This window comes from Halichoerus grypus, chromosome 5, assembly GCF_964656455.1.
Source record: "Halichoerus grypus chromosome 5, mHalGry1.hap1.1, whole genome shotgun sequence".
NCBI classification, from domain to species: domain Eukaryota; kingdom Metazoa; phylum Chordata; class Mammalia; order Carnivora; family Phocidae; genus Halichoerus; species Halichoerus grypus.
Genome location: NC_135716.1, coordinates 86,400,643 through 86,427,460, shown reverse-complemented (window position 1 = coordinate 86,427,460; position 26,818 = coordinate 86,400,643). Strand labels below are relative to the sequence as shown.

Below are 26,818 nucleotides of genomic sequence, written 5' to 3'. Positions count from 1 at the left end.
TTGATCTCTAGGTCTTCTGCCCTCTGATGATAGCTCCGTTGGAATGGTACTCCAGCTGGTTTCTTCCCCCTATCCTTCCCTGTCTTACCTGCCCCTCCAGGGATGGTCTAAAAGGTCCTACCCTCCAAATTTTCTCTAAGAAGCAAGCCCACAAGCAATGCACCAGGTGCCCTGTCCCCCAAGTAGCAGGCTGCCTAGGCGGCCAGGTGTACAAATCATGGAGGGAATTTGCACCTCTAGGCTACAGACCTGGAGATGAGCCTTTTCACTGGACAAGGAAGAGACCAGGTTGCTGGGAGGAAGTGGGAGGGGAGGCTCCCAGGGTGAGAAGAAGCTGAGCGCTGAGACCCAAGGGATCAACAACAACAGGATTCAGATGCATGCAGGAATGGAGATAGGGTGGATGAAGAACTCTTTCAAGCAAGGTCCTGAACAGAACTCCCATGTTCTCCCTAACACATTTTGTACCTTACAGTGTTTCCTTGTCAGTTGGAATCCTTTGTTCCCATCCTTCCAATGCTCTGAGCAAAAAAACTTAAGAGTTCTTTTTGACTCCAGTATTTTGCTCAGCCCCCACATCTAATTAGTCAGCAATTCATGTTTTCCTGTCAGTCTGTCGACCTCAGAGAGTCGTGGACCTGGGGCAGCGAAGGAACTGAGAAAAAGAGACGACAGTATAGCGAGGCACAGGGGACCCCGAGCAAACAGCCCGAGGTGCCGAGGTTTATTTTCCATAATCTAATATACCTTCTACAATGATATAGATCTATAATGATTTACAGCAGGGGCTTAATAAGGCACATTCTTCCACGTACACAGGGTTAGTCAAGTGAAGCAATGGGAGTGGAGAAGGAATAAAGAAATCGGTAACTGGCTGTGATCAATTAATTGTAAACACCATTGTACTCAGACCTTAACACAGGATAAGAGAACTAAGAAGGAAATGCACAGTGTGCTGTTTACAGCTGGCTTCCTATCTACGAAACATCTTCTGCTGTGTACTTTAGAACAGACCACATACATCCCAAGGGCATTTCACTCTGATCCTTTCGGGTTTTTTAACCCTGCAATCTCGAGTTTTCTCAGAGATCTCGGAGTCTGAACGAACATGCACCAGTGGTACTTGTGGTGTTCTGTTTCCCACATCAGTCAAGTATGGATGTTGGTCTACACTATCGTCCTCTTTCTTGATCTCTGAATTAGAGCAAACAACTCTCTTGATAAAAGTGGAGAAATCAATTTAAACAAGTGATCCTTGGCTCGCTCAAGGTCTTAGGTTCCAGACACTTAGTCGCAGGATGGTTGGGTAATGTGGTTGATGTTTGGGTCTGAGATTGAACAGTCAAGAAAGAATTCTTGAGACGTTTTCAGTGCAAAAAGGTGGTTTTATTAACGCACAGGCATAGGACTTGTGGGCAGAAAAAGTTGCATTATAACTGTGAGGAGTGACTGATAATATAGGTTTTTTTGTTTGTTTGTTTGTTTTTTAATCCTGTGAAGGGGAAGGTGATGTTAGGGCTCCAGGAAATTGAGTCTATAGGTTCCTGGAGGTCTGGCTATTATTAAGATCGTGTTTTTCTTGTAAAGTTGTAACAAACTTTAGTTTGTTGTAACATCAGTTTCTTGTAACAGACTGATGGAGTTTCATGTCCTGCATGACTGTGATCTTTATCAGTTGACCATTTGTTTTCTCTTTGTTCTTGGGCAGTCATTAGTGCTTGAGGAATGTCCCATATATCCCTCCTTGGGATGTGCCAGTTTGCCTTTTCCCCTCAGCTTGCCTTTGGTTATCTCATCAGTGGGGTTGGCTTGTTTTCTCACCTTTTCTTTGGCTCTGTCCTTAACTTCAGCCTCTTATTGGCCTGTCCCCTCTTTGTGCCTCCTCTCCTCTAGCAGAGTCAGGAATCCCACACATTCCTGTTCAGCCTGCAGGGTGGCACTTTAGTGGAATATGACAGGATCCTGAGAGGCGCAGGTGCACTCGAAGTGAGTTTATGGTTTCCCCAGTGACCGCAGTCCTTCACACTCCTGTAAAGTAAAGGCAACTGCTCCCTTTGTTCTGTCCAGGAGGGACCCCAAAGTGTCCTACAAACAGAAAAATGATGGATGGATCTTCTTCTCTGACTGGGCAGGGAAAGAGGGAGATAAATCAAGAAGGGAAAGAAAGGGGGAAAATTTCATGAAATTTCCTGATCTAAAGCTACCTAGAAGTCTGCCTTATCTGGAACTGCCCTCTGTCACTGATGAGAGTGATATGGTCCATTCCTGCCCTGGTCTCCAGTTTGAGCCAGAGTTGAAAAAGGCCAACCACCTCGGTCTGGTGTCTAATAAACCCATTAGATCTTTCAGTTACTCAGTTGCATTTTTGCTCTTTAGCAGAGGCAAACCTGAAAACTTTTCAGACATTACCTTTCTCTGAAAACTATCCTTACCTCTTTGCTAAAATTTACACTCCAAGACCTGTTAAGCAGGAAAACTAAAAAGGCAAATAAAAAGATGTTTTGGGTGTTGCAGAAGCTGAAATAAAACTGTCCCTAAAAAAGAATCTCAAGACCAATGAGAGAGAAATCCTGTGATCATGAAATCTGCATGGGCTGTCCCCAGGTCCTCCACATTCAGGCAAATCCTGAAACCTTTGTGGTCTATATTCCGCCTGGTAGCCTGATCTTCAAGTGAATTTAATACAGGCCAGAAAACATAGTTTGGCCTATGTTGGACATCTTCAAACAGACAAATGCCCTAAGGACGTCAACTTCTGCTCCGGAACCTGCTAAAAGATGAAAGCTGTGATTAAAATGTTGGACTTAAATTAGTCGACTAGAATAAGTGACAGCGGCAGGAATCGGAAGGACCCCCTCTGCCGAGAGGACGGCGCAGAAGCGCAGAGCCCAAGGGCCCGCGAAGGAAGAGCGCGCGGGTGAGGCGCCGCGGGGCAGGCGGGAGGCCGGGGAGGGCGCGTCCTCCGGTTCCTGGGAGGATTCCCGGCGCCGAGCCGCGGCCACGAGCCGAGAGCACCGACCGCGCCCGCGGTGAAAGGGGCCGCCGACAGCTCAGGAGGGCGGGTGACCCCACGGCCGGGCGGCGGGGGCGCCTGGGGGCTCAGACGCCCCTGACCGGCCCCCTCCGGGAGCTGGGGAGTCGGCGGGGCGCCTTCTGCACCGGGGCCGTCGTTCCGGATCTGGAAACCCTGCGCTCGGTGCGGATCCCGGAGCCAGACTGCCGAGGGCCCCCGGGTCTTCGCCTCCTGCGGGGAGACGCGGAAGCCTAAGGCGGCGCCGCGCGGGGGCTGCGGTCCCTTTCCCTGAGGCGTCGCGGGGGCTCCCGGGGGCCTTTCGCACTTGGAAAGAAGTTGGTGGCACGAGCGAAGGTGTTCAGGGTTCCGGCCCGAGACCCGCCACCCGTCCCGTTTCCGTAGTGTAGTGGTTATCACGTTCGCCTCACACGCGAAAGGTCCCCGGTTCGAAACCGGGCGGAAACAGCCTTTTTCCCTCAAAGTTAATCCTCCTAACGGAAGGATAAAAGGCGACGTTGGGTAACAATAGCTGCACCTGTGATTCTCAGGAACCTTGAGAGAAGTGCCATTACTACCCAACGGGCCCACTATCTATGAGTCAGTATTCGTTTCTCTTCTCGTAGGCCGGTTGAAGAGGCCATAAAGTTACAGGGTTCCCTCCGGAAGCGCCCAGCAATCCCCACTTCAGGTTGGATTTTATATCAGGAAATCCCTTAAAATTCCCTTTGTTATCTTCTAGCGCTTGAATCTTCTCTGCAGGCTGACTTGGGAAAACGATTATGTTATCTCAAGTATTTCCTAAGGGTACTGCTCAGCTTCCCTCACTCTGGAGCAAAATTGCAAAACAGGTTCATTTCCATGACAAAGCCAAAGTAAATAAATCTAAATCCCTATCTGGATCTCAAGCCAAGGATTTGTGGAAACAATATTCCATATCCATACCAATTAAAAGTATATATTTTTGTATTTTACCACAATTAAAAAAATAACAGCCAAGGACACTATGTATATTTTTCAAAGACATGACCTTATTTACATATACAAAGAGATACTGGAATAAAAAGACATATGGTGAACCCCAGAGAGTGTAAACTTCTGGGGGCGGAAAGGGGAATGGGTGTGGATAAACAGAAAATAACTGAAAGACAAATATGAAAGAACCTTGTTAGAGCATCCATGTTAATGTTTCCTGAACTAAGGAACATAATCTTATGTACCCAGGATCTAAAAAAGTATATTAACTAATCAGGGAAGTGGAATTTTTTAAACGCTATAGAAAAACAGAATTCTATCTAAGTAAACCAGTCTAGTGAAAAACATAAGGAAAATATTTTTTTAAATACATGATATGGTGGAAATGAGACCAGCTATGTCAGGAATCCCTAACACAAAGACTAAATACTGCTAATTATAATGGATTCAAGTCTTCTCAGGGTATGTATAAAAGTAAATTCCAGTTACAGCAGTGTAGTAGACAGAAAAGGGATAAATATTAAGAGTAGTACAAATCTGTACCAAGCTATGCATGAAAGAACTAAAAAGGGGGAAAATATTGTTTCAGGATTTCTTTTCCTTTAGTGTCCACGGGTCTTGGTCACACCGCTTCTAAGAATGAAGAGGTAGACCAGACAAAGAGTGGTGGGCAGCAAAGCATAGTTTATTGAGCAAGAGTATAAAGCTCCTGGGTGCGGGGGGGCAAGTGTGTTTCCTTTGGGGTTTCTAAGTTTAGGGGGTTTTATGAGCTCTTTTGCAGAACTATCTTAAACAATCAGGGTGTGCTGAGTGGTGCCAATCAGGGCTCTGGTCAGACATCTGCCTACCTATTAGGTTAATGTCTCTGTACTGATGGTCCTTTTTTGCTGACATCTGGGGGCTTATGTCTTAACTGCCCCCTGCCCGTGATATTGACAAATGCTTTGTGGTTAATTGTCTTATTTTAGGACCTTTTGCAGAAGTCATTTCTGCAAGGGCTACAAAGCAGAATGTCCTATCTAAGCTGCAAAACAGGATGTTAGTGCCCTCTTTATTTTAGCTGTCCTGACTCCATGTTTTCTCGTTGGGGACCCTGGTCCTGACTACCTAACTGTCCAACTAACTCCTGATACACAGAGGGCTAAATAAACACTAATACACACGATATGGAAAGTGAGGCAGAGAACAACACTGATTGTTCTTGCTTTCCCGTAAAGGAGGTGCACAGAACAGAATGGTAATAAGTGAGGTCTCGACATTTTTGAAGGAAGGACCACACAACAAAGACTTTCCAAGTGCAAACACCACGTCCCTGGGTGGGCTCGAACCACCAACCTTTCGGTTAACAGCCGAACGCGCTAACCGATTGCGCCACAGAGACTACGGGAGCCCGTACCCTCCTCCCAACAGAGAGCAAGCACGCGCTCAACGCCAAGGGGAGCCACCGCCTTTGCAGGACCACCGTTCAGGCTCCAAAGCTTCCGAACACCCAGGAGGAGGAGTCGACGCGACGTGTTCCTTGCGTTTGAACCCCCTGCGTTGGACGATTCCGAACTGCTGGTCACTGTGGTGGGAACCAGAAAGATAAAGGGAAGGGGGATGTCGGGGTAAGGGCGGGGGGAGAGGGGAGAAGCGGGAAAGAGATCAAGGGAAAAGAGGAAACGTGAAAAGGAGCGAAAGAAAGAAGTATGGACGAGACGAAGAGACTGCTAGGAAATCTGTGAAGAGGCACCGGCCCGGATCTGAGATATGAAAGTTGTTTTATTATGTAGCAGAATGGAGAGGAAGGGAGAACAGCATGAAATAGAACGGCACGAACATCTATCTGTAGGTGTCCAAGAATAAAACAGCAAAAGAAGTATGAATATTTTTACATCAAAAAATTATAGTAAGTGCAGTGGCTCCCAGCAGGACCGTGGTGCATCGTCACTGTATAGTGGTTAGTTCCCTTGTGGCTGGAGCAACCTCGGTTCAAACCAAGTACAGTAGGGTAGTGTCTGACCAGTCTTTTTGGGTTGCTCTTAATCCCAGCACCAGCTATGCACCTTAGTTAGCAGCAGTCGGAACAGAGGATACACGCTGGCCCCACAGTGGAAGCGGTCAGAAGAGGAGTAAATCCCAGTGCACAAACCTTCCGGTGGCCGGCCAAGTTTCCTTGTCTCCCTACTGAGCAGAAAATATCCCCAAAGATGAAATACCGCCTTTCAAGGGGACTGGCCTATAGCTTTCACTAATGAAATAGTGTCCTCATAGCCTTTTTTCTGGTAAAGATATTTCAAGTATCAGTGTGCGTGTGGGAGGGAGGGGTAACACTAAATGAGAACCAGTTTTTGAGTTTACAATAAAATGCAAACAAGATGTCATGGTCTACCCCGGCTTGTCTCCATCTGCCTTCCGCTAGTTTTTATGGGAACAGTAAATTATTGAACTATAGTTCACACAGAGTAAAAATCACAAATCTTTAGTGCACACTTGGTTGAATGTGGGCAAATGTAATCATCACCCAAATCAAGTTATGAAAAATTGCCATCATCCCCGAAGTGTATGTTGAGCCCCTTTCCAGGTAATTCATAACCTATCTCACTTAGTTAATTATTAGTTTGAGGTCTATTTGCTATAGGTTACTACTGCTTATTCTTGAAATTCAAATAAATGAATGCTTATTTTTTTGCATTTGCCTTTTTTATGCAACATTATGTTCATTAAATATATCCATATTGACATGTACATCACTTCTTGATTTCGGTATTATTGGAGTAACTTTGGTGTTATTTGGTATTAATTAGTGTTATTGATGAATATTCTTAGTGTTTTGATGAATATTCTGTACCAGTCTTTCTGTGTACTTGTGCATTGATAGATGTACTGCAATTGCTGAGTCATGGAGTTGGTATGAGTTTAACTTTATTAGAAATCACCAACAGTCCTCGAGAATAGTTTTGAACCAGTAACTACAGTTGCAATTGCTCCACATTCTTATCAGCATTTGGTGTACTAATTCTTTTAAATACAGCCATGCTGGAGGGTGGGTAATATTATCTCCTTATATTTTAATTTGTATTTCCCAAATAAGTAAAAATATCAAGAATATTTTTTAAAAATAGGCTCCACACTTTGAGCTCACAGCCTCGAGATCAAGATCTGAGCTGAGCTCAAGGGTTGGACACTTAACCAACTAAGCCACCCAGGCACCCTCAAGAATGTTTCTTGTAACTTTTGGTCATTAAGATATCTTACTTTATGAAGAAAGTCTATTCAAATATTTTGCCTACTTTTATTTGGTTTAGTTTTTTTAAATTACTGACTTATAAAAATTCTTCACATATTTGAATAATTGAGACATTTTAAAGTAATATAGTTAATATATTTTCTCAGTTTGTGACTTAATTTTTGACTTTCACATGGTGATTTTTCGTGAGTACAGGTGTTCAATTTGGATGAAGTCTTTTTAGCTTCATTTTTTCTTTTATATTTATGGCTTTTTATGTTCTATAAAAAAATCTTTGTGCCAAATATTGTGAATGTATTCTCCCAAATTCTCTATGAGCTCTAGAATTTTAGTTTTAATTAAAAAATCTGTGACATATTCTCAAAATCAAAATATTCTTGGGCGCTATCAATGACAATGCATAGAAAATACTTCTAAAATGCTCCTAGTAGAATCCATTAGGCTCCCATACTTGTAGGAATGAGGGTATTAGCATACTCCATGATCACAGGAAATTCAGAAATTATCCTTCAAACCTGTCAAGTGCTGAGTGAAAATGACTCTTGGAAATCTTTACAACACAGTTTCCCCTTATTTGCAATGGGTGTTTACTGGATCTAGGGACAGTCTGCATAGATAGCTTGCACTGGTATTTTCTGAATTACATTCTTCCCAAGGCTATCTCCAGTGATTCCTCCATAGTATTTGGCTTCCTTTAGATGGTATTTTACTTTATTTTATTTTATTTTTTAGATGGCATTTTATTTTATTTTTTAGATAGCATTTTAAAAAGCCTTATCTGAGAACGTATCATGCAAACACACACACACACACACACACTCATACACACACAAACTCACATTTGTCATAATATGTGGCTTTCTTTAGATAGCATTTTAAAAAGCCCTGTCTGAGAGCCCATCATGCAAATACACACACACACACACACACACACACACACATTCATACACACACAAACTCACATTTGTCATGTTTGAACACTTACCTCCCTCACACATTCCCCTTCCTCTCCCATCCAGGGCAGGGACCTGACCCACAATCTATCCAGGACCAATTCTAGAAGGTCCTGGGGTGGATCCAGGATCCCACGGGATTGACAATTCTACCAGTTCCGTGTATCTCCTACTCCAGACCTTGATGACAAGCATTTGCAGCTACCTCATGCCTACGTTATAAGGTGCCTGTGGGCACCGGGTTCACAGCTCCAAGCCACAGGAGCCAAAGGCCTCTGCAGTGCTGGTGTTTGTGTGGGAACACCGAGGCTGGTTGGGTCAGGCGCGTTTCTCCCTCCTGGTGCCCCTTTCAGCCCTGCTTGGGAAATCGGGTCCCCACTCTCATCCTCCTGGCTCTCCTATTTCGTGACCGAAGTGTCTGGATGTAACTGCTTCTTGCACCACACCTCCTGTCCGTCCAAAAGGTGCCAGGGGTACACTCTGCTCATTCCCTACAGCCGGAAGTGGCTGTGGCAGCTCCCGCGCCGGGACCCCGCCCATCGAGCTCGGCACCAGGCCGGGAATTTCTCGCAGGCTGGCGGGCGGGCACCAACAGAAGAAAGGCCACGCGGCGCATATTGGTGGGAAATCATGGGGGACGTCGCCCGAAGGCCTCCCGCTCCACATTCCCTTTGGGGCCAAGTCGGAAGGAGGCACCCCTTTCAGGATTATGGGGGCCCGAGACCAGCCTTCGCGTTCAGGCTCCCGGGTCCAGCGCGCATTCTCCGTCCCTGCCGCGGCTAGTCAGCTGTTCCTCGCCTCTCACCCGGCTTCTTCCTCTCCCTCTTCGTCTTCCACTCCCGCTGTGTTCCTGGCGACAGGAAGCCGCCACCCCACTACCCACCCCCAGCCCACGGAAATGACCCGGCCTCCTCTCCAGTGCTTGCGGAGGGAGCTGGATCCACGTTTGCCAAACAATGAGAGGAGAGAGAACCTGCGGCAGCAGGCCACCGGTTCCTGTGCGGGTGCTCCTGGCTCAGCCCTTCGACGGGCCCGGCTCAGCGGCCTGGAATCGTTGCTCCTCCTTGAGGGGCCAGAGCCGTGCGCGGCTCACGGAGCTGGCCAAGTTACTGTCTCTCCCACGGCGGAGCAGGAGTATCCTGTGGGGGCCGCTCTTACCCAGAAGAGACACCTGACAGCTGGTCCAGCAGGAGCCCAAACTCTGCGCACGGGACCACTTTTTAACCTCGCTTCCGTCGGCCCATCCATCCCTGGGAGGGCCTTCGAGAGAGGGGGAATGATGGAGGAGGACGCACTCTTCAGTGGCAATAAAAATTCCACTTTTCTCTGACTTGCCTCACTGCTCCTCTCCACTCTTCCGTTCTAGCCCCTCTAGGATATAAGAACGGTGCTCTTGCTTTCCTTGCAGAATTTGTGTGTGTGTGTTTTGTTTTTTTGGTCCATGGCTCCCTTTCCTCCAATGGACATTTATTCACATATCCACAAATTACTAGTAGAATGGCATTTGTATGAGTCTTTCCTCAAATGCTGCAGATCAAAATTACTCAAATATCTATCATTTGTCTTTAGTTTACAATGATGTGATACTTATCATTACACCATTATCATTAACACCAAAATTAAAGTATGACAAAGGCAATAACATATATAAAAATCATAATGTTGCTAGATAATGGCTAGATAGAAAAAGTGTATATTCATTCACGTGAATTTGAAGAAAGGACAAGCTGGAAAGTGTATCAAAGGACCATACATGCTTGGATGATAGAAAATTTGTCTTGATCCTGGTGATGATTGCACATTTCAATATTTAAATAACTGTCCCTTAATTATTTGGGCATTTTGTTCTGTGAATACACATAACTGTTTTCCTTTTTAGGATAAAACTCAACTATCCAATGTTAGAGAATCCAGCGTAGACCAGGACCAGTCTGGAGTGTATTTGCAAACTCTTTAAAATCTGCTCTTTTTGTGTACAAAAGTCTCACTAATGTGTGAAATATTTCCACCAGAAAAACCCCCGACATGACTAGACCATTTCCTTAGGGGAAGCTACACACAGGGCTTATTGAGAGCTCGCACCTCATCTTTAGATATTTTCTGTTAAATGGTGAAATGTGGAGCACGCCAGGGGTTTCTCTGTGACAGAGCTACATATAGCTTAGTTGCACTATTGGGTTTTCCTCTCTTCTCCTGACCGTATTGCACTGATGGCCGGCGAAAAGCGTGGCTCTCTGCCTGCAGGTAAGGAGAGGGGCCCATGCGGCTTGAAACACAAAGAAAAACTGAATCCTTGCCGTGACTCGGATTCGAACCGAGGTTGCTGCGGCCACAACGCAGAGTACTAACCACTATACGATCACGGCGCGCCACGGCCCCGGGGGCAAGCTCACGCCTTGCTCTACTAATTTTGACAAATACATTCCAGTTATTGCGCTGCTTTGTTCTCGGACAACTGCAAGGTACTCGTGCTGTTTCCCTCCCCATTCTGACGCATTTATCATCTCCACTGCATCCAGCCCGTGCATCTGTACAGGCCTCCTGGGAAGTATCTTTGCAGCGTCCATGCCGCCCCCATTTCTTTCCCTCCTCCTTACACTTCCTCTTTTGATCCCCGCACCCTCCACTCCAGCTGGCTCCCACCCCACCGACCGCAGCCGAGCGGAGCTCCTGCAGCGCAGATAGGCGGGTGAAGGCGAAGCAAATGGAAGAGCCATCACGCGAGCCCACCAGGCGTTCTCTTGGGCCCCTCTTGCCTCAGGCCCGGGGGATGACGGCCCTGGGTGTGTGTGTGGGGGGGCGCTGGCATCTGAAGCGGGTATGGAACGAGGTGTGGGGAGGCTGTTCGGCTGGCTGCCCTTCTGCCTTTGGAATCGCCCAACGCACGGGTTTCAAACGCGACGAACACGCCGTATCAACTCCTCTCGGGTTTTCCGAGACTTTGGAGACTTAACGGCTGTCCTGTAAAGGTGGGTGGCTCCCCCTAGCGTTGAGTGCGTGTGCTTGCTCTCTGTTGGATGAGGACGTGCGCCTCCACGGGTCTCTGTGGCGCAATCGGTTAGCGCGTTCGGCTGTTAACCGAAAGGTTGGTGGTTCGAGCCCACCCAGGGACGCGGTGCTATTTTTAGAGCGTTACAGCGTCTACAGTTGTTTCTACCCTGTGCATCCTCTCACCTAAAGGGAGAGAAATGCCTCTATCACCCTCCGGTCCTTAAGTGTTTTGTGTACAAGAGAAGGACCTAAACCAAGATCGTCACGGATCCTCGGATCCTTGAAGAGCTGGAGGAAAACAGGTCACCAGGAATCCTCAAGAGTAGAGTCATCATCGTTACCTTCTGAATTCCTTTTAACAATGAAGTTTCTTTGTGTTAGTATTTATTTAACCCTTTCCATATACTTTTGAAATTAAGTTGGTTTTATGCTATTAGTATTATAAGTAATACTGCAGTCAAATGCTTAACCAACTGAACCACCCAGGCACCCCTGTTATTTTTCTCTTAATTAGAAATTGTCCAGGCAAAGATTATAGTTAATTCAATTTAATATCACTCAAAGAATTTAACAATAGATCTTAAAATCTCAAAGGGAGCTGACACATAATACAGAAATATATGTTGGAATCATATATTAGATGATACCTAAAACATTTACTGAAAGTTGTGAGTGGAATAATTTTTTTTAATTTTTGAAAAATTTTTAAAGATTTTTATTTATTTGAGAGAGAGAACAAAAGGGGAGAGGGTCAGAGGGAGAAGCAGACTCCCCGCTGAGCAGGGAGCCTGATGCGGGATCATGACCTGAGCTGAAGGCAGTTGCTTAGCCAACTGAGCCACCCAGGCGCCCCGTGAGTGGAATAATTAAATCACGATGATTTCTAGAATTTTAAAAACTTAATCTTCACTTAAAAGATATTATATGGTATATGTTAGGTATATGGTATTAATTTACCAGAACACATAATTTTAAATTATATAAAGTTAGTTATTGGAATTAAAGTTTGTCAATGACCAGTAAAACCAGGATAGGTAATTTAGGATGTTCAGTGTCATTAGGATTTTGAAGAGAAAATTAATCCAAGACTTGTACAAACTAGAATACTATGCTACCAATATTTTCTAAATTGTTAGAAAATCAGGAAGACAATATAAAGTTTTTAGACCAAAATGATTAAATCAGTCTGATGCATACAAGGAGTTCTCTTTAGAAACATGACATGACATAAAACATTTTCTATGCCATAATATGTTGATTATTAAAATTCTTTTTAAATAAAGATTTATTTATTTAAGAGAGCAAGAGCGTGGAGCAGGGGAAGGAGTAGAGGGAGAGAATCTCAAGCAGACTCCCCACTGAGCAGTGGAGCCCAACATGGGGCTCAATCTTATGACCCTGAAATCATGACCCTGGGATCATGACCCTGAGACCATGACCTGAGCCAAAATCAAGAGTCAGTTGCTTAACCGACTGAAGTACCCAGGCACCCCTCAATTATTAAAACTAATTTGTTAAAAGTATTTGAAATTCATCCTTACTATCATCTCGAATTTTTTCCCTTGTACCTAGCACTGAGACCACTAATTTATCCACAGCTAAACATTTTTTCCCCTTCTGAGTTACAGAATCAGCAAGAAAGCAAATGCAAGTATAAAACCTCATCAATAGCATCCTTGGACATCCATGACCTCTGGGGTCATGAAAATTAAAGCTGTCACTACCCCACTTCAGGGAGAGACACAATTGAACACACACCAATCAGGATCTGTCTGCTTGGACTCAGACTGCCGCCAGGACTAGGTCAAGGCCAGGACAAGACATAATATCTCACCTCTCCCTGCTCTGGGAGATGCTTTGGACCCTCAGTCCAGGCCTCACTGGAGTTTAGAGATTCAGTGCAGAGGCTCTCCGAACCTGGACCTGGGGAAACCCTAACCCTAACCCTCAGGGGGTTAAAATCTCCCTTTGAGATTTTAAGAAGAGGCTTCTTCATGCTGGGAAGTTGGGAAAAGAGTTTCCTGGACTTGGGTAGTGGCTGTGAAAGAGGGGAATGCTAGCCACTAGACTATCAGACCATGCTAGATCTCTGCTTTGGCCTTTGCAGTGAAAGTTAGATTTGCCAGAGGTACAGAGCAAAAGTGGGGGCGATTCCCAGCGGCCCAAGGCTCCCAGCCCTTGCCCCGCTGCTCATCACCTCTCCCAGCCTCAGAGGCGCTTTGGGCTCTGAGGTCTGACCCCAAGGTAACTGGCCTGTGCTACATTCTAGTCGAGCTTTAGCCCTGTGTGCGGCAGAGCCAAGGCCACGCTCTCTGTCCGAGCCTCGGTTTCCTGGTGAGTGCGGGGCGGACTTGGCTCGCAGCGGGTGGGGTCCCTCTACTTCGGGACCCGCCAGCTAGCTCAGGGGCTCTCCTGATGCTGGCACCTGCGGGCTCATTAGGAGGAGCCCGAAACTCTTCCTCTACGAGTCCCAGGCGCAGTTGGTTTTCCTTTGCTCTGTGGGGCAAATGCACCCGTTGCGCCGGCGTGCTGGGGTCGGGAAAGCCACGTGTGCCCCGCCGGGGAGACTGGGTTGGTGTTCAGAGCCACGGGGCCCGTCCGCCCGGACAGCGGATTGAGGCGCCAGGGGAGCAGCTCAGGGGCTTTCTGGAGGTAGAGGAAACCTGCAGTGGGCCTGGTGCCGGGAGCCCTCGTGGGCCTGACGAACTGGCTGTGCGCTGCTCTCCGCTGAGACTCGCCGCGGACGAGCGAGGCCAGGCTGTGAAGTGCCGAGCAGGCTTTCAGGAAGCAAGGGAAGCGCAGTCTTGCTTTGTGTTTGGTTTTCTGAATGGAAAATGGGGCTGCGCCCGCCGAGGCCGCCTTGGCTCCAAGGCTCCTCCTTTGTGTTTTCACCAACAATAGAATAGAACTGGGGGCAAAAGGGAGCTGTTTCCGCCCGGTTTCGAACCGGGGACCTTTCGCGTGTGAGGCGAACGTGATAACCACTACACTACGGAAACGGGACGGGTGGCGGGTCTCGGGCCGGAACCCTGAACACCTTCGCTCGTGCCACCAACTTCTTTCCAAGTGCGAAAGGCCGCCGGGAGCCCCCGCGACGCCTCAGGGAAAGGGACCGCAGCCCCCGCGCGGCGCCGCCTTAGGCTTCCGCGTCTCCCCGCAGGAGGCGAAGACCCGGGGGCCCTCGGCAGTCTGGCTCCGGGATCCGCACCGAGCGCAGGGTTTCCAGATCCGGAACGACGGCCCCGGTGCAGAAGGCGCCCCGCCGACTCCCCAGCTCCCGGAGGGGGCCGGTCAGGGGCGTCTGAGCCCCCAGGCGCCCCCGCCGCCCGGCCGTGGGGTCACCCGCCCTCCTGAGCTGTCGGCGGCCCCTTTCACCGCGGGCGCGGTCGGTGCTCTCGGCTCGTGGCCGCGGCTCGGCGCCGGGAATCCTCCCAGGAACCGGAGGACGCGCCCTCCCCGGCCTCCCGCCTGCCCCGCGGCGCCTCACCCGCGCGCTCTTCCTTCGCGGGCGCCTGGGCTCTGCGCTTCTGCGCCGTCCTCTCGGCAGAGGGGGTCCTTCTGATTCCTGCCACTGTCACTTATTCTAGTCGACTAATTTAAGTCCAACATTTTAATCATCCCTGTATGCTTTAGGCAGTATCATAGCAAAGGCTACGTGTTAGGACATTTCACTGTTTTAAAATATCGAACACCATACAGGCCAACTCACGATTCCTGGCCAGTACTGCATTCATTTGAAGACCTGATAGAGTATACATCTATTTAGGACCCAGGGGGAGTCCACTCAAATTTCAGGATTGTTCGATTTCTCCCTAATTGGTCTTGAGACTCATTTTGAAGAGCAGTTTTTTTTTTTTTTTAATTTAAATTTTAACTTTACTTTAAATGTTAACATACAGTGCAGTATTGGTTTCTGGAGTAGATTTCAGTGAATCATGACTTACATAGAACCCCCAATGCTCATCACAAATGTCCTCTTTAAGACCCATCACCCATCTGGCTCATCCCCCATGCACCCATCAACCCTCAGTTCCTTCTCTGTCCTTAGGAGTCTCTTAGGGTTTGTTTCCTCTCTTCTTTTGTCCCCCCTTCCCATATGTTCATCTGTTTTCTTTCTTAAATTCCACATATGAGTGAGATTATATGGTATTTGTCTTTCTCTGACTGACTTATTTAGTATAATACACATAGGTGCAAAGTTGCAAATGGCAAGATTTCATTTTTTGATGGCTGAGTAATATTCCATTGTATTCCACATCTTTATCCATTCATCAATCCATGGACATTTGGGCTCTCTCCATTGTTTGGCTATTGTTGATAATGCTGCTATAAACATTGGGGTTCATGTACCCCTTTGAATCTGTATTTTTGTATCCTTTGGGTAAATACCTAATAGTGCAGTTGCTGGATCCTAGGGTAGTTCTATTTGTAACTTTCTGGGGAAACTCCAAACTGTTTTCCAGAGTGGCTGCACCAGTTTGCATTCCCACCAACAGTGCAGTAGGGTTCCCCTTTCTCCACATCCTCAGCAACACCTGTTGTTTCCTGTGTTGTTAATTTTAGCCATTCTGACAAGAGTGAGGTGGTATCTCATCCTGGTTTTGATTTGTATTTCCCAGATGATCAGTGATGCTAAGTATCTTTTCATGTGTCTGTTAGCCATCTGGATGTTTTCTTTGGGAAAAAAAAGTCTATTCATGTCTTCTGCCCATTTCTTAATTGGATTATTTGTTTTTGGGGTGCTGAGTTTGAGAAGTTCTTTATAGACTTTGGATAATAACCCTTCATCAGATATGTCATTTGCAAATATCTTCTTCCAATCTGTAGGCTGCCTTTTAGTTTTGTTGATTGTTTCCTTCGCTGTGCAGAAACTTTATATCTTGATGAAGTCCCAATAGTTCATTTTTGCTTTTGTTTCCTTTGCCTCTGGCAATGTGTCTAGTAACGAGTTACCACTGCTGAGGTCAAAAAGGTTTCTGCCTGTATTCTCCTCGAGGATTTTGATGGTTTCCTGTCATTTAGGTCTTTCATCCATTTTGAATTTATTTTTGTGTATGGTGTAAGAAAGTGGTCCCGTTTCATTCTTCTGCACATTGCTGTCCAGTTTTCCCAACACCATTTGTTGAAGAACAGTTTTGTTTTACCTTCTATAATGCCTGAAACTTCTTTTATTTGCCTTTTATAGTTTTCCTGTTCAACAGGTCACAGAGTGCAATTTTTAACTTAGGAGGGACAAAGAGGCGAAGGTGGTTTTCACAGAAAGCCTGTGTCTGGAGGGGTTCTCATGTTTACCTCAGAGCGAAGTGCCAACAGGCAGAGATGCTGAGAAAGATTTTAATGCGCATGCTCTCTCTCTCTCTCTCTCTCGTTTTCCTTTAGAAGTAAAGCTTAAAACGTTTGGGGGAACAAATGTGCCATTTTCTCCAGCAGTTGCTCCTCTTCACCAATGGTTACCGAGTTTCCTTCACACTCGAAGTCCAAGCGCTCCCACCCTGAGGAAGCGCGGGCAGCACACCCACTGGACACAAAGCCTCAGTGCCGCTCTGTCTTGTTCTGCTTGGCCTCAGAATGCAGTTGAGGATGTGACTGGACTGCATCATCTTCACCAGCGACCGGAGGGCTTAGCTCCAAAAGATGTGGCCTTCAAAGAAGCATTCCATCATGAAATTTCATTAGTATTTTTCCCCTTTCCTGCCCTCCAAATTCTATTTTTCTCCTCCCCCCCCGCCCCCCCCCCCGCAGAGGCGGTGGCGAGGATTCACCGTCTTTCGGTCGCGTCGGGGAACCCTTTGCGGTTGCGCGCGGACAGGAGAAAGGAGTGGTTGTCCCTTCCCCTACAGGAGCGGGCAGGGCAGTCAGCGCTCGAGGACCACAGACTACCACACGCGCCCCGCCGGGTTCCCGCACACCCAGTCGAGCGCTCGCTCCTTGGAGCTTCTGTGTAGGCCGCGACGGAAGGCGCGGGGAGTCCAGACCCGGCGAGAGAAGCCGCGCTGAGGCGCCCCGGCCCTGACCCCCGGCCCTCGGGGACGGGCCTGGAAGAGGGACAGAGCTTTCCCCGACCTCCCAAGAAAAAGCGCCAGGGCGCTCAATCCCACGATCCCGCGACTTCAGGGTGACGGAGCCAGTGTGCCTTGTATCGGGAGGGTCGTTTGCCGAAAGCGGGCAGCAAGGAGAAGCGTGGCTCCAAGGCCGCGGCCGACGAAAGAAGACACACGAGTTTCTGACCGAGCGGCTGTGTGGCGGGAGAGAGGCCGGCGTCCAAGAGGCCAGTTCGGGCCCGAGCGTGCAGAGCATCGGCGGAGGTAGGGTGGAAGCGCAGGGCGGCGGGTCGTAGGGGGAAGACCGGGGTCCAGTTCGGGGCCGCCGAACCTTCCCGAAAGCGGTCTCGGGCCGCGCCGCCTCGGTTGCTGCGTCCCCCGGAGTCCACCTGGTGATGTTGCGGACCCCGGGGTCTCACGCCGGGCGCCTCCCCTCCCCTGTCCTCCCCGCGACGTCGTGTCCGCACGCGGCCCCCTCGCAAAGGCAGCTCTGAGCGGCGGCCGGGCCGGGCGACTGGTGCCGGCGCTCGTGGACCTGGCGGGCCTCGGGGCGGGACCGCTGTCCCCCACAGTGTAAGGTCTTCCCTGTGGGGCTCTTTTTATTGAGAGAGCAGGGTGGGAGTGGCCTTAGGGGACAATTCCTGAGAGGGGTGTGGGTCACCCAGAAGAACAAGCAGACAGGAAACCGCTTAACGCAGAGGGTACTCGTATCTCTTAAAAATAACGGGCAAGCAGCTCCCTGGTGGTCTAGTGGCTAGGATTCGGCGCTTTCACCGCCGCGGCCCGGGTTCGATTCCCGGTCAGGGAACGCTGTTTTGCACTCAGTCCCTAAACGCCGAGGAGGTCAGGCCCCAGGGTCCACGCGAACTCCCACGCCGGGAGAGGAGAGCTGGGTGAGCCCGAACAGAGACTCCTCTCACCTCAGAAACCCAAGGTTTCACTTTCAGAATTTCCATCTAAAGAGAAGTTGGAACTTCCAGTCACTTCTTTAAAAAAAAAACAAACACAAACAACCAACACACTTTGAAACATACAAAACAAGTTGCAGGAGTGGTAACGTCCTGTATCCCTCAGCTAAGTGCACCAGTTAGCATTTGCCCACATTTACTTTCTCTCTCTCCATATATATGTTTGAAAGTACCCTGCAGACATCTCAAGGTAACTGGCTGGGCCACTGTTGCTCCTTTCCTTGGGCGATGTCCGTCAAAACCAGCCTCTGCAGGACCTTTCCTCCAAGGCCAGGGGAGGACATTGTCCTCTGGAGGAGGTCCCTCTTGTCCCTTCAGGAACCAGACACCTGTTGCCTTCAGGCTGTTAGAGAAGCTTCAGGCAGGCCGAGTGTTACTTGCCTCTCCCAGATGGTGCAGGCCAGGTGTGCCCTGTGCTTGTAGGAACACGTTGAGGTTGTCATGCCCCCAGCACCACCTGCCCTCTGGACTCCTTCTGGTGGCTTTGGTAGGCAGTGGGTCCAGGGTCAGCCTGAGCTCTAGAACCCCCCACCCCAGGAGAGACCCTTCAGGGAGGTGCAGCTGCCCCCTTAGCTCCTGCCCTCCTGACTCTCTGTGCCCTGCAGGGATCTTAGAGGGTCCTGGCCCAGCAAAAAGTGAAGAATCCTTTCCTATGGTGGGAGGATGAGGGCAGCAGGTGGAAAATTCTTCAAAGGGAAGGGGGAAGTTTTCAAGAGCTTTTCAGAGTTGTCTGTGTTGATGCTGTCAGGTAGGTGGCTGTCCTGTGATGATGGTGCTTAGTCTTACCTTGTCCTGGCCTTGAGCTGGTCCTGGCTCCAGTCTGAGTCCAAGCCGACACAGGCAACTTGTAGTTTGTACTCAATTGTGCCTCTCCCCGAAGTGGGGTAGTGCCTGAGCTTCTATTTCCAGAATCCTAGAGGAGGATAAGGATGCTTTTGATATTTTTTCCTTACATTTCTGTAGAGACCCTTGAGAAAACGGATACATGAAGGTCTTTCACAAAAGCAGTTACTGCCTGCTTTCTCTCTGGATACTTTCTTGTAAGAAGAACCAACCAAGGGAAGAAAATTCATTTGACTTAAGGATGCTTCTGTCTGTTATGCTTTCCTTAATTCTGAGAAAAACGTCTCATTTGGTGACCTCTGGGTCAGCATAAATACACGCATACATATGCACATTTATACATACGCACATTTATATATATATACAAGGCAAGAAAATAGATGCTTGCAGGTATTGAAAAGCTAGAAATACAGTTGCACCCTTATAAAACATCATTATCTACATCAAAACAAATAATACAAAGTCAAAAGAAGAGAAAGTAGAGCCAACATGGCAGCCTGTTTCCTGGACTTTGGCCCTGCACTTGGTAGTGGCCTGTGATATGAGTAATTAACACTTGGTCTCATGGCTGGTCTTCTGTCCAATTCAAGTATCTAATCAAGGACTGACTTGGGTGGAATGTTCACCATTTTAAGACAGCCAAATGCCCTGAGACCTTCAGCCTTGGCTATGGAGCTGTTTAAAACATGAAGGCCTGATTAAAGTGTTTGACTCAAAATTTGATAAAAAACAAAAAAACACAAAGTGACAGAAGCCAAAGGGATCCTCTATTTCTGAAAGAAAGGCAAGGCAGAGTCATTGCAGCTTGATAGGAATGACCTGGCAGAGCAATGTAATGAAAGGGAAGAGAAAGACAGGGAGGGAAGGAGTCCCACTGCTCTTGGCTTGCAAGGAGCTCTCCCAAGCCTCAGAGCTGCAAGTCCCCCAGCTTCTGAAGCTTCCAGTAGCTCCAACGTCCAAAGGATAAAAACTTTCAAATTGTGTTTTGTTCCAAATTGGGAGTCCTGACTGAAATGTGGGTTTCCGAATCCAGGATGTGAAAATACTGGGCTCTTGCTTCCAGGGAAAGACAATATAGCCCCTAAGCGGGGGCCTCTGCAGTACTGAGCTCTCATTTGGCTGAAGCACTGCCTTAGTTCTTTCTGAAGACATTGCTTCTGGTTGAATTTTGCATATCACATGCCTTAAATTTGGACACAGCACAAAGCTCTGTATTCAGGAAGGGGTAGAGACACTAGAGTGGAGAGGTTGCCTCATATGTGAAAAATGAAACTAATAGGGCGCCTGGGTGGCTCAGTTGGTTAAGCGACTGCCTGCGGCTCAGGTCATGATCCTGGAGTCCCTGCATCGAGTCCCTGCATCGAGTCCCTGCATCGGGCTCGCTGCTCGGCAGGGAGTCTGCTTCTCCCTCTGACCCTCCCCCCTCTCATGTGCTCGCTCTTTCTCATTCTCTCTTTCTCAAATAAATAAATAAAATCTTTAAAAAAAGAAAAAAGAAAAAAGAAACTAATATAACACCCTATGTTAGTTATATTTGAATGAAAAAAGAAAAAAAGAAAAAAATGTCCTTTCAGAAACTGGATAGAATTATTTTTTTGAAAGACTTTAATGTGCTCTTTTCTGAAGAGTCTTGCTTGAAAATGCAAGAAATATAAAAGACATCATTTGCGTCCTTGGAGGACCCCAAAGGAACCCTGTAAATAGGTCTAAACTCACTGAAGTAAGCAAGAGTTGGAAACAAGTTTTGAGCACACCAAGCCTGCCTTCCAAGGAAGGATACACAGTTACAAAGCGCCAAATTCTGGCAATACAAGAAAACTACTTTGTAGACAAGTTTTACCTTTATTTCTAGAGCTCCAGATTAAAATATTTCAGTTACATCCACTAATACTCCACTGGTTCGTTAGAGATTGATTGATTGATTGATTGATTGATTGAAGTGAGGGAGAGCTGGCCAGCACAAGGCGGACTGAGGGCTGGGGGGGAGGAGCAGAAGGAGAGGGAGAGAAAATCTTAAACAGACTCCACCCTGAGTGTGGAGCCTGAGTCAGGGCTGGATCCCATGATCTGGAGACTAAGACCTGAGTGGAAACCAAGAGTCAGCAGCCCAATGACTGCGTAACCCAAGCACCCCTAGGGCTTTTTGTTATCTGATTTAAACATTTTTTTAAACTTATTTTATTTAAATTCAATTAGTTAACATATAGTGATCATTGGTTTCAGATGTAAAGTTCAGTAATTCATCAGTTGCATATAACAACCAGTTCTCATTACATCAAGTGCCTTCCTTAATGCCCATCACCCAGTTACCCCCTCCCCCCACCCCCTCCCCTCCAGCAACTCTCAGTTTGTTCTCTATAGTTAAGAGTCTCTCATGGTTTTTCTCCCTCTCTGATTTCGTATTATTTATTTTCCCCTCCCTTCCACTATGATCCTGTTTTGTTTCTTAAATTCCACATATGAATGAAACAATAGGATAATTGTCTTTCTCTGATTGACTTATTTTGCTCAGCCTAATACCTTCCGGTTCCTTCCATGTTGATGTAAATGGTAAGATTTCATCCTTTTTGATGGCTGAGTAATATTCCATTGTGTGTGTGTGTGTGTGTGTGTGTGTGTGTGTGTGTGTGTGTGTATATATATATATATATATATATATATATATATACCATCTTCTTTATCCACTCATCTGTCAGTGGGCATCTGGGCTCTTTCCATAGTTTGACTATTGTGGACATTGCTGCTATAAACATTGGGGTGCAGGTGCCCCTTTGGATCACTGCATTTGTATCTTTGGGGTAAATACCCAGTAGTGCAATTGCTGGGTCATAGGGTAGCTCTATTTTTAAATTCTTGAAAAACTGGTCAGTGCAAATGCCTGATCCAATATATGGGCAGGAGGGAGTAAGGTGTGTGTGTATGTAGGCACAAGAAAGTAACACGGTAGCAGAGATCCAATTTGCTGAAGTTCCCAGTCCTATTTCTTTGTGAGGTGCCATTGTTCTATTGTATTTAACATTGCTGTGGTGACATTCTTGGTTAGAACTGAATTATAGTAAGTGAAGTGGTTCTAGAAGAACATAAGTTTACATAATACAGAATTTGTTCTGGATTATCTGGAATTGGGTCTTAGACCTGATTAGATTTGAAGGTATTAAGGATCCTGATGTCAGGGGACATCATCAGTTTGTTGTAAGAATTCTCTGCCTTTACTGCCTGCAGTTCTTGGTCACTCCATTTCCAAGAATGAAGAGGTAGACCAGACAAAGAGTGGTGGGCAGCAAAGTAGTTTATTGAGCAAGGGTATAAAGCTCCTGGAGAGGGAGGGAGCCTGAGAGGGTTGCCTTCGGAGTTCCCAAGTTTAGGGGTTTTTATGAGCTCTTCTGCGGAACTATTTTAAGCAATCAGGGTGTGCTGAGTGGTGCCAATCAGGGCTCTGGTCATGTATCTGTCTGCCGATTAGGTTAATGTCTCTGTGCTGATGGTCTTTTTTGCTGACATCTGGGGACTTATGTCTTAACTGCCCCTTGCCTGTGACATTGACAAATGCTTTGTGGTTAATTGACTTATTTTAGGACCTTTTGCAGAAGTCATTTTTTGCAAAGGTTGCAAAGCAGAATGCTGGTGTGGTCCTATCTAAGCTGTAAAACAGGATGTTAGTGCTGTTTTATTTTTGCTGTCCTGACTCCATATTTTCTTGTTGGGGACGCTGGCCCTGACTACCTAACTGTCCAACTAACCCCTAACAAGTTCATGGCATGCAGTAGCAAGACATTTACTCAAGAGGCTCTCACTGTTCACTTGCTTGGTTGACTGAAAACTTGCACTAAAAAGTGGCCTATTGTAAATGAAGTTCAAGTGTCAGAACTTCTTTGGTATATTACAGAGGAAAGTATGCAAAGGCTTAGGGAGATCAGGATGCTAGAGTGGATTTATCATGTAAGACAAGCTCATTCACCCCTATCTATATCCTCTAGAAAGATCAAGAATAACGCTATTTTGAAGAAGGCTGTGGGAAGTACATTCAAGAAGGCTTTCTCTGCATCCTCCAAGGACTCTGTGGTGGCTGTTTTGGGAAGCACAGTGGGAACTGCTGCCATTGAACCGTGATCCCTGAAATTAATGGAGATAATGGGAGATGGAGTTGAGAGTGTCACGTGACAATTAATTCCCAAAGACAAGGTGATCACAGTTAATACAATGGATACCAGACCTGAAGAACTAATCAGAATGGCTCAGCACTCTTTGTCGTTAACTCATCAGTGTCCCTAGATCTGAAAGAGATGGGTAGTCTATTAGAGTTTTACTTGATCTGTAAAAGCAGAAACATTTTTGTTCTAGTGAACATAAGTCTGACTTGAATCACAATAGCCACACATCCTCATCAAATTCACAATCGTAGAGCCCTTTGAATGAAGGGAAGATAGGTTCCTCAAAGAAAGCTGCTATTTATATGGCTAAAAATTAATACTCTCAGACCTTTAGTCAAATAGCATGTTCATGCCAGAGTGATCTGAGTAGAATGCTCTATTAGTAAAAGTTCACTTTATAGCAGATTATTTGACAATTGTACCATAATAAATATTACTTGACCTTAGCTATTATTGGTTATGCTTAGTTGCTAAAAAATACTATATAAGGATTATCATTAGGGCTGAGTATCAGTCAAATCAGAATGAGGCAAGTTTAGGGTGCCTGGGTGGCTCAGTAGTTAAGCGTCTGCCTTGAGCTAAAGTCACAATCCCAGGGTCCTGGGATCAAGCCCCGCATCGGGCTCCCTCTCCCACTCCCCCTGCTTGTATTCCCTCTCTCTGTGTTCCCTCTCTCGCTGTCTCTCTCTCTGTCAAATAAATAAATAAAATCTTTAAAAAAAAAAAAGAATGAGGCAAGTTTAGAATTTGAACATTTATTTGACTGTCATGAGATTTACCTTTAGTAGGAAGCCAAAATAGAGTATCTAACTCTATTTAATTTAATATCTATTTGCATATTTAAGCAGAATTTAACAATTTTATAGGAGCATACATTGAAATTATTTATAACATTTGGTTTTTTTTTTTTTTTAAGATTTTACTTATTTATTTGATAGAGAGAGACACAGCGAGAGAGGCAACACAAGCAGGGGGAGTGGGAGAGGGAGAAGCAGGTTCTCTGCTGAGCAGGGAGCCCAATGTGGGGCTTGATCCCAGAACCCTGGGATCATGACCTGAGCCCAAGACAGATGCTTAAGGGCTGAGCCACCCAGGCACCCCAACATTTGGTATTTTTAACTTTAGTCATTCCAGATAGGTGTGGAGTGATATCTCATTGTGGTTTTAATTTGCCTTTACCTAATGGCTAGTGATGTTGAATGGCTTTTACATGTGCTTATTTGAAGTCTTTATATCCTTTCAGGTGAAATATCCGTTCTTACCTTTTTCCATTTTCTAATTGGGTTGTTTGTTATTTTACTACTGAGTTTTGAAATTCTTTTTATATTCTAGACACTAGTCCTTTGTGGATATATGATTTGCAAATATTTTCTCCTTGTCTTTTCATTCTCTTAACAAAGTCTATTGTAGGGGCGCCTGGGTGGCTCAGTCATTAGCGTCTGCCTTCGGCTCAGGTCATGGTCTCAAGGTCCTGGGATGGTCTCAGGGTCCTGGAATCAAGCTCCGTGTCGGGCTCCCTGCTCAGTGGGAAGCCTGCTTCTCCCTCTCCCACTCCCCCTGCTTGTGTTCCCTCTCTCGCTGTCTCTCTCTGTCAAATAAATAAATAAATAAATAAAATCTTAGAAAAAAAAAACAAAAAAAACCCCCCAAAGTCTATTGTAGAGCATCGGTTTTTAATTTTTATATGGTCCAATCTATCAATCTTTCCTTTTATGGATCATGCTTTTGGTGCCAAGATTAATAATTCTTTGCCTAGTCCTAAACCTTGAACATTTTCTCCTACTTTTCTATAAAAGTTTTATAATTTTACATTTTGCTTTTAAGCATGTGCTCTATCTTGAATTACTTTTGTTTAAGGTGTGAAGTTTAAAGTGAGGCACATTTTTTGCCAATAGATGTCCAATTGCTCCAGCATCATTTGTTGAAAAAGGCTATCCTTCCTCCATTGAATTGCTCTTGCACCTTTATAAAAAATCAGTTGGACATAATTGTGTGGGTCTATTTGTGAGTTCTCTATTCTGTTCCATTGATCTATCTTTCTATCCCTTCACCAATACCACACTGTATTGCTTACTATAACTTTATAACCCTATATACTAACCTACCTAATCAGCTAAAATGATTCCTCCCAGTTTTTTCTTCTTTTTCAAGATTATTTTAGCTATTTAAGAGTCTGTTATTTCCATATAAGTTTTATAATATGCCTATCTATATCTATAAAATATTTTGCTGGGATTTTGATAGGAATTACACTAAACCTATAGATCAGTTTGGGGAGAGTTGACATCGTTACTATCTTGAGATGTCCAATCATGAATACAGTATATCTCTCCATTTATTTAGGTTTTTAAAATTTCTTTCATCAGTATCTTATAATTTTCAGCATACAAATCCTTTATTTGCTTTCTTAGATTTATATCTAAGTATTTAATTTTCTTTGGAGCAATTTTAAATTGTATTGTTTTTAAATTTCAATTAAATTCAATTAAATAATTTCCATGTATTCTTTGTTAGTGTATAGAAATACAGTTTATTTTTATTTATTTTTTTTGTGAGAGAGAGAGCACGAGCAAGCACAAGGTGGGCGGCAAAGGGGAGGAGGGGTGGAGGGGCAGAGGGAGAAGCAGGCTCCCCACTGAGCAGGGAGCCCAATATGGGACTCTATCCCAGGACCCTGGGATCATGACCCGAGCCGAAGGCAGACGCTTAACCGACTGAGTCACCCAGGCGTCTGAAATGCAGTTGATTTTTGTGTGTTGATCTCATATCCCACAATCTTGTTGAACTCATTTATTAGTTCTAGGTTTGTTTTTTCCTTGGAATTTTCTATATAGACAGTTATGTCATCTGCAAATAGGGACAGTTTTCTTTCTTTCTTATTAATCTATATGCCTTTTATTTCTTTATTCTTGCCTTAGTGCAGTAGCCAGAACTTGCAATATGATATTGAATAAAAGTCCTGAGAGCAGACATCATTTTCTTGTTCCTAATCTTTGGGGGAAAGTGATGAGATAACAAAAAGCAAGCTGAGGGTAAAGGGCAAACTGACACTCCACATACCACCTCCCCCTCTCAAGGTGGGAGTGGGATAGATGTAACATTTTTCAGCCACTCACAACTGCCCAAGAACAAAGGAAGGAAAAAGCAAATGGTCAACTGATAAAGATCACAGTCATACAGGACCTAAAACTCCATCAGTTTGTAACTGTCTTAATGATTTGCAAGAAAAGCACAATCTTGAGAATAGTCAGACCTCCAGGAACCTATAGACTCAATTTCCTGGAGCCCTAATGTCACCTTCCCCCTCCATAGGATAAAAAACCCTATATAATCAGTTACTTCTCACACTTAAAATGCATCTTTCTCTGCCCAATGGGTCTTATCCCCGTGCATTAACAAAACCACCTTTTTGCATCGAAAACATCTCAAGAATTCTTACTTGACATTTCACTCTCGGACCCAAACACCAAATTATATCAGAAAGCATTCAGTATTTCACCACTAAGTATAATGTTAGCTGTAGGTTTTTTGGAAATGCTCTTTATTAAATTGAGGAAGTGCCTCTCTAGTCCTATTTATCTGAGAGTTTTATTCATGAATGGTATTGGATTTTATTGAATACTTGTTCCGCGTCAGTTGGTGTAATAGTATGTTGTG

General features: G+C 45.8%; 6 non-coding genes across 6 annotated transcripts; 3 read left to right on the top strand and 3 right to left on the bottom strand.

Moving 5' to 3' along the window:
* The first annotated feature begins 3,405 nt into the window (after positions 1 to 3,405).
* TRNAV-CAC (transfer RNA valine (anticodon CAC)) lies at positions 3,406 to 3,478 on the top strand. Its single transcript has one exon. It is a non-coding gene; the product is annotated as a tRNA-Val (tRNA).
* A 1,814-nt stretch (positions 3,479 to 5,292) lies between these two features.
* Positions 5,293 to 5,366, bottom strand: TRNAN-GUU (transfer RNA asparagine (anticodon GUU)). The gene has a single exon. It is a non-coding gene; the product is annotated as a tRNA-Asn (tRNA).
* A 5,095-nt stretch (positions 5,367 to 10,461) lies between these two features.
* Positions 10,462 to 10,533, bottom strand: TRNAH-GUG (transfer RNA histidin (anticodon GUG)). Its single transcript has one exon. It is a non-coding gene; the product is annotated as a tRNA-His (tRNA).
* Positions 10,534 to 11,206: 673 nt separating this feature from the next.
* On the top strand, positions 11,207 to 11,280 carry TRNAN-GUU (transfer RNA asparagine (anticodon GUU)). Its single transcript has one exon. It is a non-coding gene; the product is annotated as a tRNA-Asn (tRNA).
* Positions 11,281 to 14,084: 2,804 nt separating this feature from the next.
* On the bottom strand, positions 14,085 to 14,157 carry TRNAV-CAC (transfer RNA valine (anticodon CAC)). The gene has a single exon. It is a non-coding gene; the product is annotated as a tRNA-Val (tRNA).
* Positions 14,158 to 17,935: 3,778 nt separating this feature from the next.
* TRNAE-UUC (transfer RNA glutamic acid (anticodon UUC)) lies at positions 17,936 to 18,007 on the top strand. Its single transcript has one exon. It is a non-coding gene; the product is annotated as a tRNA-Glu (tRNA).
* The last annotated feature ends 8,811 nt before the right edge of the window (positions 18,008 to 26,818 follow it).